This window comes from Oratosquilla oratoria, chromosome 12 (assembly GCF_046742065.1).
Source record: "Oratosquilla oratoria isolate Oo_2021 chromosome 12, ASM4674206v1, whole genome shotgun sequence".
Classification (NCBI taxonomy): domain Eukaryota; kingdom Metazoa; phylum Arthropoda; class Malacostraca; order Stomatopoda; family Squillidae; genus Oratosquilla; species Oratosquilla oratoria.
The window spans coordinates 20,847,272-20,862,842 of record NC_134788.1 but is presented as its reverse complement, the minus strand read 5'-3'; positions in this window follow the sequence as shown (position 1 = coordinate 20,862,842).

The following is a 15,571-nucleotide window of genomic DNA, read 5'->3' as shown; positions in this document are numbered from 1 at the left end:
GTGTTCTTGTAGTGGAGGGGTTTGGGCGTGGAGGGGTAATAGACTCGTCCACTTCCAAACTTGTCCACTCCCAGACCCTTTGACGCTCAGACCCCCTCTACTCCCAGACCCCTCCACTCCAGGACTCTTCCACTCCTAAACACCTCTACTCCCAAACCCTTCCAATCCTAGACCCCTCGACTCCGATGAGGAATCTAGGTATGCCCCAGGTCTGTGGTTCTTCTTGAACCCGGGGTTTCTCTAGAGATCCATTTTTTTTTCTGGGGGCCTGGTGTTCCTTTGAGTGCCTGGGGATCCTCTGGGGGCCCCGGATACCCTCCCTCTGGGGTCTCAGGGCTTGCCTTAATTAAGGTCCTTAAGGGTTCCTTCCTCTAAAGGCTTGGAGATACTCGTGAGACCCAGGGGTTCCCTGGGGGTGGTGGCTCGGTGTACCTCTGGTGGCCCACGGTTCCTCTGGGGGGGGGGTTCCTCTAGAGGTCCTGTTTTCCTTTAAGGGATTGGGATTCCTCTGTGAGCCAGGGGTTCCTCTGTGAGCCCGGAGCTCCTCTGAGGAGCCCGGAATTCCTCTGGGGACACGGAGTTCCTTTGGAAACAGAGGGGTACTCTGGGGGTCGGTCCGAGTGTTTTTTTTTTTTTTTTTGGGGGGGGGCAAGGATTCCTCTGCGGGACCCGAGGTTCCTGTGGGAGCCCAGGATTCCTCTGGAGACCTTGAGTTCCTCTGGGAACAAATACATAGCATAGCCTTTTATTCGCAGAGCCTGGAGGATGCCAAGACGTTCAGAGAAGGTTTGGGCCCGGATATGGATGACTATGAAGTCATTAACAAAGGTTAGTTACTAACCTAACCTTGCCTAACCTAACCTTTTTCTTTCGTCCCGAAGTCCCTGGAGAATGGGAAGGAGAGGTTGTAGTTGTGGGAGCCTGAGAACACTCATACCTCGAAGAATAGGTGAAGGGGGATACCTACAGAGGGAGCCAAGGTCTAGGAGATTTGAGTCACCGGCAGGGACCATGCTCGCTTCCTTCTGAGCGGCGTGTCTATATTTCAAATCTTGAAAAAGGACATAGTAATAGTAACTCATGAGGTCAATTATCAACCTAGGCTAATCAAATAAAACATGATACACATATTTTAATGGCATTAATTCTACAATAAACACACAACTTGAATACAAGTAATTGAACATTGATTTACAGGAACACAACTCGAAAGAAAATCATTGAAGATTGATTCACAGGAACACCAACTTGAAAGAAATGATTGAACATTGATTCACAGGAACACACAACTTGAATGAAAAGAAATTAATCATAGATTCCACCTATGATTTGCATATGTTACCTAGCTAGCCCTGCGCACTTTGAATCCTAACTAAAATTTTCATGAATACCTCAATGTCTTCAGGAATCTCTCCGTGGATACCGCACTCCATAAACTCGATTCAAATAAATTATGGACATCTAATCTTGTAGGATGCGGCTGCCGGCGATGGATACACCTGTGGGTCGTAGGATGGCGGCATCATGGCTATTTTCGTTGATGGTGGAACCTTGAAGCAGAATCTGGTTCCGAAGTGCAACCTTGGGGCAGGATCTGGTTCTGTAAATGTCCAATTTACGAACTTATTCCGTCGAATGGGATAATGTCTTTAATAAGCTTGACATGCTAAGGGGGTTTGAACACCGAACGAACCCGTTCCCAGCGGGTTCGGAGCGTCACTTCAGTCACGATTTTAGCCTCGAATCAATAGGTTTCAGGAGTTTTCGCGACACACATTTCTATTGTAAGGTTGATGAGGATCACACGGGTCGAGGTCAAGGTGAAAAGTCTTGATAGCCGCCCTATGTGGGTGGAACACGTTTATCTTCCGATTGCACGAGAAGCACACCTCACCCTTTGAGAACCCGTGAATAACTTTCCAGGCCCAGCGTGGGGTCCGAGCGTCACGCCGGCTATGCCCGTACAATGTTGCCAAAGTTTCTTAATTTCAAGTCACTACTTCCGAAGGGTATGGAGTGTAACGTGTATGTAGGAGTTGAATCATCTCTAATAGTCCTTTTGAGACAATCACTAGACGCGAGAGAGGATTATATAATCCAAACTAGCCTAATCAACCAGCCTAATTATCTAGCCTATACGAGAAGTGACAAGTGAGCAGGGTTGGGGATGGGGGGGGGTGTTGAACCGTTGTGAGACAAATTTGAGAAGTAACGATTGTGTGAAATACTAATATTAAACATAAGGTAGCAAGTTACAACTACAACATGGCGAAACAATAAAAACTGGGAGGTTTTAATATTCCAATCTTAATCATTGAGACATTCGTGATGTCTCTGGAACTAGAGATAGACAGGCACCATGAACAAAAGGGGAGGGAAAAATTCCTGTGTGAATAGGAGATTCTTAAACTCGTTAAGGCACTACAACTGACGGCTAAATTGGCACAACAGTTAATAAAGATAATGAAGAGGAAATTAACAATAAGCAACTGCTTAAGGCCTTATGAGTTCCGGTAAATCCACGGAGTAGAAGAATGCAACAAATGATAGGAAGCGAAAAGAGATGAAAATGTGAAGCCTACTATGTTGGCTAGGCCCTTGAGTGAAAGAATTGGGTAACTGCGATCTGAAGCAATTGCAAGGAAAGAAAACATCTCTCTCTCTCTCTCTCTCTCTCTCTCTCTCTCTCTCTATATATATATATATATATATATATATATATATATATATATATGTAATATATATAATATATATATATAATAAAATAAATAAAAAAGTCGAACTAATATGCAAGAAATAGACATTTATTTATCATTATCTCATATATATGTATATATATATATAAATATATATGTATACACATATATATATATATATATATATATATATATACATACATATATATTTATATATACTTCTTTTTCTAACGTTATCCCTTAAATTCGTTTTCTCTCATCTTTATCAAATTTACATTAATAAACGGTTGTAAAAGCATAAAAAGATATAATGACGACATAGGAAATAATATATGACGATTAGATAATGCTATGAAATTAAGAGACAAGGTTTCATTTGAAATTAATTGCATAAGAGTGTGTAGGTGTTAAGTTTGGAAATAATGGCTAGATATACTCAGACAACAACAAAATCTCTCTCTCTCTCTCTCTCTCTCTCTCTCTCTATATATATATATATATATATAATATATATATATATATATATATATATGTATATGAAATATATATAAAATATATATATAATAAAATAAATAAAAAAGTCGAACTAGTATGCAAAAATAGACATTTATTTATCATGATCTCATATATATATACATATATATATATACATATATATGTATATATATATATATATATATATTTATATTTATTATATACATATATATATATTTATATACATGTATATTTCTTTTTCTAACGTAATCCCACAAATTCGTTTTCTCTCGTCCTTATCAAATTTACATTAGTAAAAAGTTGTGAAAGGATGAAAATATATAATGACGACATAGTAAACAATATATGATGATTAGATAATGCTATAGAATTAAGAGACAAGGTTTCCTTTAAAATGAATTGCATACGAATGTGTAGGTGTTAATTTTGGAAATAATGGCTGAATATACTCAAAGACTTAAAGAAAACAATTCTCTCTCTCTCTCTCTTTCTCTTTCTCTCTCTCTATATATATATATATAATAAAATAAATAAAAAAGTCGAACTAGTACGCAAAAATATATATTTATTTATCATTATCTCATATATATATATATATATATATATATATATATATGTATACATATATATATATATATATATATACATATTATATATATTTCTTTTCCTAACGTTATCACTTAAATTCGTTTTCTCTCAATTGATCAAATCTACATTAATAAACGGTTGTAAAAGCATAAAAAGATATAATGACGACATAGGAAATAATATATGACGATTAGATAATGCTATGAAATTAAGAGACAAGGTTTCATTTGAAATTTATTGCATAAGAGTGTGTAGGTGTTAAGTTTGGAAATAATGGCTGAATATACTCAAATACTTAATAATAATAAAAAAGATTCTCTCTCTCTCTCTCTCTCTCTCTCTCTCTCTATATATATATATATATATATATATAATTATATGCATGTATATATGATATATATAATTAAATAAATAAAAAAGTCGAACTAATATGCAATAGACATTTATTTATCATTATCTCATATATATGTATATATATAAATATATATGTATACATATATATATATACATATATATATATATATTTATATATACATACATATATATTTATATATTTACATTAATAAACGGTTGTAAAAGCATAAAAAGATATAATGACGACATAGGAAATAATATATGACGATTAGATAATGCTATGAAATTAAGAGACAAAGTTTCATTTGAAATTAATTGCATAAGAGTGTGTAGTTGGTAAGTTTGGAAATAATGGCTAGATGTAATAAAATAAATAAAAAAGTCGAACTAGCATGCAAAAAATAGACATTTATTCATCATTATCTTATACATATTACATATATATATATATATATATATATATATATATATTTATATACATGTATATTTCTTTTTCTAACGTTATCCCTTAAATTCGGTTTCTCTCATCTTTATCAAATTTCCATTAATAAACGATTGTAAAATTATAAAGATATATAGTGACGACATAGGAAATAATATATTACGATTAGATAATGCTATGAAAATAAGAGACAAGGTTTCATTTGAAATTTATTGCATAAGAGTGTGTAGGTGTTAAGTTTGGAAATAATGGCTAGATATACTCAAAGACTTAAAAAAAACATTGTGTTCGCACGATGTTTGTATACTTATATTGTAATATGTATTTACATTATTTCAGTAGTATTTATTAGTTTTATCAAATGCCCGCAAGGCGTGGGTAGAGAGAAATTGGCGGGAAAAAGTAGCGTCAGTTGTCTCGTGACGTCTGTAACAACCGGACGTTTGTCCATTGTGTTCGTGCCAATTGTCTTTATATTACATGTTAAACTGTGCCTCCTTAGTTTCATTAGCCACCCAGAACATTTGGTGTCAGCGTAAACTTTTCTAGTGTCTCATTTTATTACAAAGACTAGTACAATTAGTGACTTTGATTTGCCGGCTAGTGTGCGTATCGGTTTGTGGCTCGTATAGTGTTTTCTCCCCAATTTTTTCGTTACAGCTCAGGTATTTTCAGTGACCTTACATATTTATAGACATTATAGTGCTCTGGACACTGTATCTTCAGTTGTATTTCGGCACAGGCCGTTTGCCGGCAAGTGATTTTTCCCTGCTATATTTGGACATCATCGTCGCCTGTCCTGATTATTGCTCCGTGCGCACCCTCAGCGGAAATTGTGCTTGGATGGTGAATTGGACAGTTTTAGTTGCTCCATGGGATGACAAAATTAAATCTGTGAAGACCGATTATCGGCATCTCCCGGCTTCGAGACGCGCGCCGGCCATGTTAGAGACGTCAGTAGCGTCCCATGTGCTTTTCTATGTATTGCATTGTTTGTGTCAATGCTTGTGTTTCTGTATATCACATTGGTTTCTTTCATTGTCCATGTGATTTTCTGTGTATTGCATTGTTTGTGTCAATGCTTGTGTTTCTGTATATCACATTGTTTACGTTCATTGTCCATGTGATTTTCTGTGTATTGCATTGTTTGTGTCAATGCTTGTGTTTCTGTATATCACATTGTTTACGTTCATTGCCCATGTGATTTTCTGTGTATTGCATTGTTTGTGTCAATGCTTGTGTTTCTGTAAATCACATTGGTTACGTTCATGTCCCATGTCCATGTGATTTTTATATGTATTGCATTGGTTGTGTCAATGCTTGTGTTTCTGTAAATCATATTTTTCTTATATGTTTGTGTGATTCACTATATTATTTTTTTTTTTTACATTATTTCATACTTACGTTAGTATTGTATTTGTTTGGTGTTAGTATTTTCATATGATTTTAAGAAGTGGGACAAAGTTATCTCCCACCATGTCTAAATCGAGGCCTTTGTTTCTCAGTCCAGTAAGCTCATCTGAGCCAATGGGTAATAGGGTAACATTACTGCATCAAAACCCAACTGTGGTGCCTTTTTCAGGGATAGACCCTCATTATAGGGCGGCTGAGTTCATAAGACAATGTGAAGATGCTTTTGTACAGTCAAACGTTTCGACGGGTCCTGAGAAGATATCCTTTGTGAGGTCCCAGATTGTGCCACATTCGTTTGCTGCCAAACTCCTCTCGGCTTCGTGTTTAGATCCTAAACTTCTGAACTATGATTATGACACCTTTCGATCTAACTTTCTTAAACTTTTCACAGATAGTCTTGGTGGTGGTGCGTTCCATTGGTGTTTCAAACTGGTTGATACTCTCGTATCCCGACTGGGTACTCTGGATTATCGCCGTGCGCAAGCTCAGGCCAGTATCCTTGCTGTTGAAGCTTTCGAGTCATTGTCCCAGTCGGACTGGGTAGAGAAAGGTAACATTTCTGTAGATAGATTTCGTCTTATTATTGAGTTTCTCTTGTACATCCTTTTTTTTTTTTTTTTTTTGTGCCTTCTGAGAGACGAGCAGCATCTTCTCTCAAGTATAAGCCTGATGAAACTCTATTGTCTTTTGCATCACAACTTTCTCGTAAACTGGGAGAAGTCCCATCTAGTTCTTTGTGTATTAGCAATGCTCATCAACAGGGTCATGTCCTTTGTTCTCCTCAACTCTCTCAGTCTACAGTTTCTACTCCTATTTCCCCTCAATCTAGAGTTACACCCCCTCCCCTGTTGTGTACTTTTTGTAACAGGTCTGGTCATTCGAGCGATTTTTGTTTCCGCCGTAGGCGCCAGGTAAACAAGTCAAAACTGTCCCCTGTTAGTAGGAATGTACCTACTGTTTCTTCTAATCAATCGCATGACCTTTCCAGAGTAAAGCCTCCAGGTAGACTCAGTTATTGCCATATTCATGGTCAGTGTAAACATTCGACTGATCAATGTTTCAAGGTTTTGAGACTTAGGGATGAGACTTCTCACCAGCCTCTTCAATCCCATTTTTCCCAGCGCATGTTCCCAACCCCAAGAGTTGACCAGCAATGTTCGGACTCAAATAATTCCTTTTGTGGCTGTTGAATCTTCTCAATTACTTACCTTTCAATTTTTTTTACTAGGGATACGCCTCTTTCAGTCACTGTAGATACTGGTGCAGAATGTAGTCTGTTAAGTAGAAAGGCTTACTTTGCTTTGCGAGAATTGTATAATCTCCCTTTATCTCCCTTTCGTAATAATTTGCATTCTGTGCAAGGTTCTCCCTTGCTTGTTCTTGGATCAGTTTGTCTTCCTTTACATTTTTCCTCGCATGCTACAGTATTCAATGTCACTTTTGCTGTTGTCTCTGGCATTGCCCTTAAGTGTGATTGCCTCCTGGGTATTGATGCTCTTACAGCTCATAGCATAGATATTTCTCCTAGTCGCCGTGTAGTGACTTTCTGCAAATTTGATATCTCTGCTTCGGATAGGCCAGTTTCTGTTTGTGATTCTTCTGTGCTTGATCAGTCCGCACATGTGCCTGTCCCAATTTTTCAGCGCTCTGCCCCTGTTGCTCATTGTGCTGCTGTTGTTGTAGGAGAGCACCTTATTGAACCTTCAAGTTCTGTTCGAGTTCCAGTGCGCGTCTCAGGTGCCCCAATTGGGTCTGACGTTCTCTCTTTGCCTGACTCTATTCGTATTCATCGGCTTGCCCTAGACGGAACTCTCCACTATTCGTGAGGATCACGTTACCACGGCGATGGTAACCAATGTCACGGGTGCTCCTATTTCTCTCTCTCCTGGCAGTCACTTAGGCTCCTTTGAGGTGGTACGCATTGCCGCTTTCCAGGATTCGCCTATTATAGCAGCTTCTGTTCTACATTCTCCCCCAACACGTGACTCTGCTCGCGTAGCTTCTGAGCTCGCCACATTTGTAGGCGAAACTGATTTTCCTAAAGAGACGCCTCGTCTCCTTGACCTGCTAGTTGCCCACCGTCAGGCTTTGGCTTTACCAGGTGATCCGTTAGGGGTTACGGATCGTGTGGTTCATAGAATTGACCTTCAGCCAGGCACTCGTCCTGTTTACGTCCCCTCTTACAGGTTGCCTCACTCTCGTCGGCTTATAGCCCAGTCCTTGGTTGACGATTTGTTGAGTGAAGGTGTTGTACAGGAGTCCCACTCCGAGTGGAATTCGCCTCTTCTCCTGGTGCCTAAGAAGGATGGATCTTTTCGTCCTGTGGTTGATTATAGGAAAGTCAATGAGGTCACTCTTACTGATCATTATCCTCTGCCTATCTTAAGCGAGCTTCTTCAGTCCATTGGCAATGGTAATACAGTGTTCACCACTTTAGATTTAAAAGCAGGTTTTTGGCAGATACCCATGGAGGAGAAGTCTCGTAAGATCACGGCCTTCTCGACTCCCAGTGGACACTATGAATGGCTTCGTTGCCCCATGGGCTTGCGGAATGCTCCTTTGACTTGCCAGCGTTTAGTTAACTCTATATTTCATGGCTTAATTGGGAATGGACTTTTTGTTTACCTGGATGATTTGATTCTTGTTTCCAAAGATGTGGAGAGCCACTTTTCTAAGTTGTCCATGGTCTTGCAACGGTTTGCTGAAGCTGGGTTGAAACTCAACTTACCCAAGTGTTCCTTTTTCAAGGCTAGTATCCAGTTTCTAGGTCATGTTGTAGACAAGCATGGTGAAAAGATCAAGGCAGTCAGAGACTTCCCTGTACCGAAGTCGGTTGAAAATGTACGGTCCTTCCTTGGACTTGCAGGATACTATCGTGTATTCATTAAAGACTTTGCTTCAATTGCTTCCCCTCTCACTCGCCTTCTCAAGAAGGATTCTTCCTTCCAGTGGCGTGATGTCCATGAGACAAGTTTTGATTCTTTGAAGCTTGCTCTTACTGAAGCACCTGTATTGGCTTTCCCTGATTATAGTATCCCCTTTACTATTTGTACAGATGCTTCTGGTACAGGTATTGGAGCTGTACTTATGCAACAAGTAGAAGGATGTAGACCTCATGTTATTGCATATGCTAGTCGCATTCTTAACAAGCCTGAGTCCCGTTACTCTGTTACTCATTTAGAGGCCCTGGCTGTGGTGTGGGCTTTAAAGCACTTCCGTGATATCATTTTTGGATATCCTATTACAGTCTACACGGACCATACTGCTGTCACTCAGCTTTTTCAAGGAAAGAACCTGTCAGGTCGCCTAGCCAGATGGTTCCTCACGATTGAGGAATTCAATCCAACCCTAAAGCATTTGCCCGGGGCGAGCTAATCATGTTGCTGATACACTTTCACGGAAGATCCCTGTTGCTGCTGTTACCGTGATTGATGACTTTTCCCTGCAGGATCTGGTAGAAGCTCAGCGTGAAGACCCTGTCTGGTCTGCTGTCATTTATGCTTTGGAGTCTGATGATGATTCCACCTTACCAGCTTTACCAGTACCTCTGTACCAATTTTCCCTGCAGGACGAAGTTCTCATTCGTAATGTGGAAGTGTTTGAGCAGGATGTGGCGCAGCTAGTGATCCCTGAGTCTCTAGTTCCCATTGTTTTGTCCCTTGCTCATGATGCCCCTCAGGCTGGTCACCCAGGTCGTGACAAATCTCTGGCTATGGCACGGAAGAAGTATTATTGGCCTAAAATGCGACTAGACATTGCCTCTCATGTGGCCCGGTGTAGTTCTTGTGCCCAGAACAAAGGTTCTACGAGCAATGCTCCCATTTTAGAGTACCCTATTCCTTCTCGCCCTTTTCAGACTGTAGCTATAGACCTTTTGCAACTGCCTCGTAGCACACAGGGCTCTGTGTATGTCCTTGTATGTGTGGATCATTTTAGTCGTTTTGTGGTCCTAGCTCCCTTACGTAACAAATCTGCACCAGTTGTAGCACATGCTTTAGTTTCCCATGTGTTGTGTCCATACACCACTCCTTCGGTGCTCCTTAGTGATAATGGGGCTGAATTTAAGAACGAGGTTTTGGCAGGCATTTGTGCACGTTACGGCATTAAACAAACTTTTGTTACTGCTTATCATCCGGCGTCCAATGGTCTTGTAGAGAGGACGAACAGGAAAATTTTGGAGATCTTACGTCACCTTGCTAGTCATTTTCATGAGTCTTGGGAGGATTGGCTTCCCCATGTTAGTGCTTGTATCAACAGCACTATAAACGCTTCCACGGGAAAAACGCCCCATTATGTTGTCTTTGGATCAGAGAAACGACTCCCTTATGAGATGCTTGACAGTCCTACTCGTCCCCTCTACAATGTGGATGACTATAGTAAACTTCAGGATCATGTGCTGCATGATATTTATGCGTCTGTTAGGGACAAACTTGTTATTTCCAAGGCTGACATGTTAAAACACCAACATGCTCGTGCTAAGCCTGTGAACATCATTGTTGGGGATCATGTCTTTAGGAGCATGCCGAACCGCCAGTCCAAACTAAATTGTAAATTCACAGGTCCCTTTTTAGTAACAGAACAGCTCCATCCCAACAAATTCAGGGTTTTTGACCCATCTACGGGTCTTAGTGAGATTTGCCCATTCTGACAGGCTTAAAAAGACGCAGATGCCCCTACCTGCATTCACCCAACCTCCCCCCAACACTCAATGTTCCCATTGTATCAACCATTGTGGGCCACTCGTATCATCTACGTTCACGAAATGCTAGGCCTTGATGGTCGAGTGAGCCTCTTGTATGTCTTTGTGTGTATTTGCATGCATTTGGATTGTAAAGTTTTGTACCCCCTAGCCTTTACTATTGTACATTATGTAATTTCTTGGCGCAGACTCAATTGGGTTTGGCGTACCTGTGGTGGGGGATGTAATCTTTGTTATGTTTACAACTGTTATTTTTCTGCCAATGGTGTTTTGTTCTTCCCATTGTCCTATGTCTCTTGTCTATTTCATGTGTATTTTGTATATTGTGTATTTTGTATTGTTTCATGTTTCATGTCCCGGACGTCCGGCAATTGCCCTGATTATTTTTTTTACTGGCGCCAGTACATTTCTTTATCATTGTGTATGTATAATTGTTGTATATACTTCTTGTATTTCTTCTGTCCTTTTTTTGTGTTTGTATATGTTGTTTATGTATTCAATTATGTATATGTATTTGTGTAATGTTTTGGGTGTGCTTAAGTTTCATGTGTTACACTTCTGTCAGCCACTTGTGCGTGTGGTTTGTGTGTGGCTTGTCTTTAATTGCATTGTCTGCCTCGGTCAGTTTTTCTTGGTTGTTCGTTGTAGGCGCCGAGGGCGCGGGCCGAGCACTGTGTTGGTACGATGTTTGTATATTTATATTGTAATATGTATTTATATTATTTCAGTAGTATTTATTATTTTTATCAAATGCCCGCAAGGCGCGGGCCGAGCACTGTGTTGGTACGATGTTTGTATATTTATATTGTAATATGTATTTATATTATTTCAGTAGTATTTATTATTTTTATCAAATGCCCGCAAGGCGTGGGTAGAGAGAAATTGGCGGGAAAAAGTAGCGTCAGTTGTCTCGTGACGTCTGTAACAACCGGACGTTTGTCCATTGTGTTCGTGCCAATTGTCTTTATATTACATGTTAAACTGTGCCTCCTTAGTTTCATTAGCCACCCAGAACAACGACATAGGAAATAATATATGACGATTAGATAATGCTATGAAATTAAGAGACAAGGTTTCATTTGAAATTAATTGCATAAGAGTGTGTAGCTGTTAAGTTTGGAAATAATGGCTAGATATACTCAGACAAAAAAAATCTCTCTCTCTCTCTCTCTCTCTCTCTCTCTCTCTCTCTCTCTCTCTCTCTCTCTCTCTCTATATATATATATATATATATATATATATATATATATATATATATATATATATATATATATATATGTATATATATATGAAATATAATATATATATATATATATATATATATATATATGTACATACATACATACATACATACATATACCAAGGCTTTTTCCTCCTTACAAGGGAGGTAGCCAAAAAAGAAAAAGGCATAAAATCATTCCCACCCATTCCATGCTTGAATACACTCCACACCCCTCCACCCTCCCTCTTATCTAAGCACCTCCTGAATGACGGGTCATCCCTGCACCTTGTCCACTGCCCTGGGTCAGAGGCAGTGTCGCAAGACACAGCACATCCACAGCAAGGCCGCTTCATTAAATCGGCGACCACCCCCTCTCCGTCCCCCCATTGCATAAAATGAGAGGACGGGGAGAAATCTCTTCGGGCTGCGTCAAATTTTGCTCACACATACTACCTCACCCCCATCCACCCGCCCATTCCACCTCATGCAATCACATCATCCATATACAACCATTCTCCATTCACCCCTGTCTTCTGTCCTCTCCCGTTCTTCCTCAACAGACATTCCCCTCTTCCCCAAAGCCCCCTTCACCCCATCCATCCACCTCATCCTAGGACGCCCCCTCATGTTCACTCCCTCCACATCTGCCTTCCACACCTCTTTTACTAGTCTTTCTTCACTCATTCTTTCCGTGTGTCCAAACCATCCTAATACTCTTTCATCAACCCTATCTCCCAGCTCCTTTTCCACCCCTGTTCTCCTTCTCACCTCCTCATTTCTCACTCTATCTAGCCTAGTAACCCCCATCATACTTCTCAGACACCTCATCTCAAACACATTCAAACTCCCTCTCTCTTCTTCTCTTATGTTCCATGTTTCTGCCCCATACAGTGCTGTTGGCACAATCACTCCTTCATACAGTCTCCTCTTAGCATCCATTCCCAAATGTCTATTCCTTATTAATCTACCAAGGCATTTACTCGCATCTCTCAATCTACATTCTACCACCACTTTCACTCCACCTTTCCCTGCCACATTTGCACCCAGGTATCTGAAACTATCCACTTCCTCCAGTCGCTCTCCCTTAATGCTCACTTCCAGTCTACTGCCACTTTCACCCCTTGTACATCTCATCACCTTACTTTTACCCACATTTATCTTTAGCTTTCTTCTATCACATACTCTTCCAAACTCTGCCACCAACTTCCTCAATCCCTCCTCCGATCCTGCCACAAGCGCAGTGTCGTCCGCAAACATTAGCTGGCTCACCTCCCACTTTTCTCCATTTTCTTTAACCATCTCCAATCCCTTGCCCACTACCCTTGCATTTACCTCTCGCACCACCCCATCCATGTATAAGTTGAACAGCCAGGGCGACATAACGCATCCTTGACGAAGTCCCACCTTTACCTCGAACCACTCACTCTCTCCATTTCTAATCCTGACACAAGCTCTACTACTCTCATAAAAACTCTTGACAGCTCCCAGAAGCTTTCCTCCTATCCTGTATATCTGCATAACCTCCCACAGTGCCTTTCTGTCTACCCTATCATAAGCCTTTTCCAGATCCATAAAAGCCCAAAAAAACATCCTAACCTAACCTAACCTAAATTTAGCTTAACCTAACCAAACCTAACCTAAACCTAACCTAACCTAACCTAACCTATTCGAACCTATCCTAATCTATTCTAAACTAACTTAACCTAATTATCCTAACCTAGCCTAACGTAACCTAACTTAACCTAACTTATCCTAACTTAGCCTAACATATATATATATATATTTATATATATATGTATGTTTTATCAACCACAATGCACTTTAATTCTAAGTCATATAGACGCATGCAGAAATGGTAACGTGGTACGCCCAAGGACTCGAACCCATGCGGCGAGAACGTTTTTAGTGCCGAGTGACTTAAACCAATACACCATCAAGAGAGATATAAGCTAAGCGCAACTTTTCTTATATATCTGTATGCTCGAGTCCATACACATACACGAAAGTTTTGCGTTTAACCCATCTCCACTATGATAATGCATATGGTAAGTGTACGAACGCGGGAATGTATTTGTACGACACTGAATGGGTCCCAGTGTTTAGAGATACGTTTTATCAAGCACAATGCACTTTAATTCTAAGTCATATAGACGCATGCAGAAATGGTAACGTGGTACGCCCAAGGACTCGAACCCATGCGGCGAGAACGTTACTAGTGCCGAGTGACTTAACCCATTCAACTCCGATGACAAGATGTCTTGTCATTTGGTCAAATAAAACAAAAAATCATAAAACACCAAAATGTTTGATCAAACACCAGAAAAATATGACGTCAATCCTCGCTTCGCTCGCAGCGAAGCGAGGACTGACGTCATATTTTTCTGGTGTTTGATCAAACATTTTGGTGTTTTATGATTTTTTGTTTTATTTGACCAAATGACAAGACATCTTGTCATCGGAGTTGAATGGGTTAAACCAATACACCATCAATATATACATATATGATTTGGATGATGGAGAACATCAACACAAGGGAAAGACGGAATTCTAACCACCCATCCAATCCCAACCCCTTCCACGCCCACACCCCTCCACTCCTACACTCTTCCACACCCCTCCACTTCCAGGTCCTTCCACGCCCACACCCCTCCACTCCCAGGCCCTTTCACGCCCACACCCCTCCACTCCCAGGCCCTTCCATGTCCACACCTCTTCACTCCCAGACTCATCTACTCCCAAATTCTCCACTCTCAGACCTTCTTCTCCTAGATTCCTCCACTTCCAGACCCCTTCCTCCAGTCCCAGATTCCTCCACTCCCAGGCTCCACCACTCCTAGATTCCTCCACTCCCAGACCCCTTTAATAAAGGCCCATCCACTTCCAGATTCCTCCACTCCCTGACTCTTCAACTTCCACGCCACTCCACTCCCAGACTCATCCACTTTCATACCTCTCCACTCCCAGACCCCTCGAGTCCAAGACCGCTACACACCTAGACCTCTAAACTCCCAGACCCATCTACTTCCAGACTCCTCCACTCCCTGACCCCATCACTCCCAGACCCTTCCACTCCTAGACCCTTCCACTCCTAGACCCTTCCACGCCACACTTTTCCACTCCTAGACCCTTCCTTGGCCAGACCCTGCCACTCCAAAATCTCTCCAATCCCAAACCCCTCCGCTCCTAGACCATTTCACTCCTAGGTTCCTCCACTCCCAAACACTCCCACTTCCAAATCTCGCCACTCCTAGACTCCTCCAGTTCCAGACCATTCAATTACCAGACACCTCCACGCCCATACTACTCCACTTCCAGGACTTTTCACTCCCAAATCCCTCCACTAACACTCTTCCACTCCCAAACCCCTCCACTACCAGACCCTTCCACTCCTAAACTCCTCCATTCCCAGACCCTTCCACTCCTAAACTCCTCCACTCCCAGATCCATCCACACGCAAATCCCTCCACGCCCCAGACTCCTCCACTCCCAGTCCCTTCCACACCCAAATCCCTCTACTTGCAGACCCCCTTCACTCCCAAACACCTCCACTCTCAAACCACTCCACTCCTAGGCTCCCCCACTCCCAGACCCCTGCAATGTCAGATCCTTCCACTCCAAGATCTCTATACTCCAAAACCCCTCTACTCCCAGACCCCTCTAGT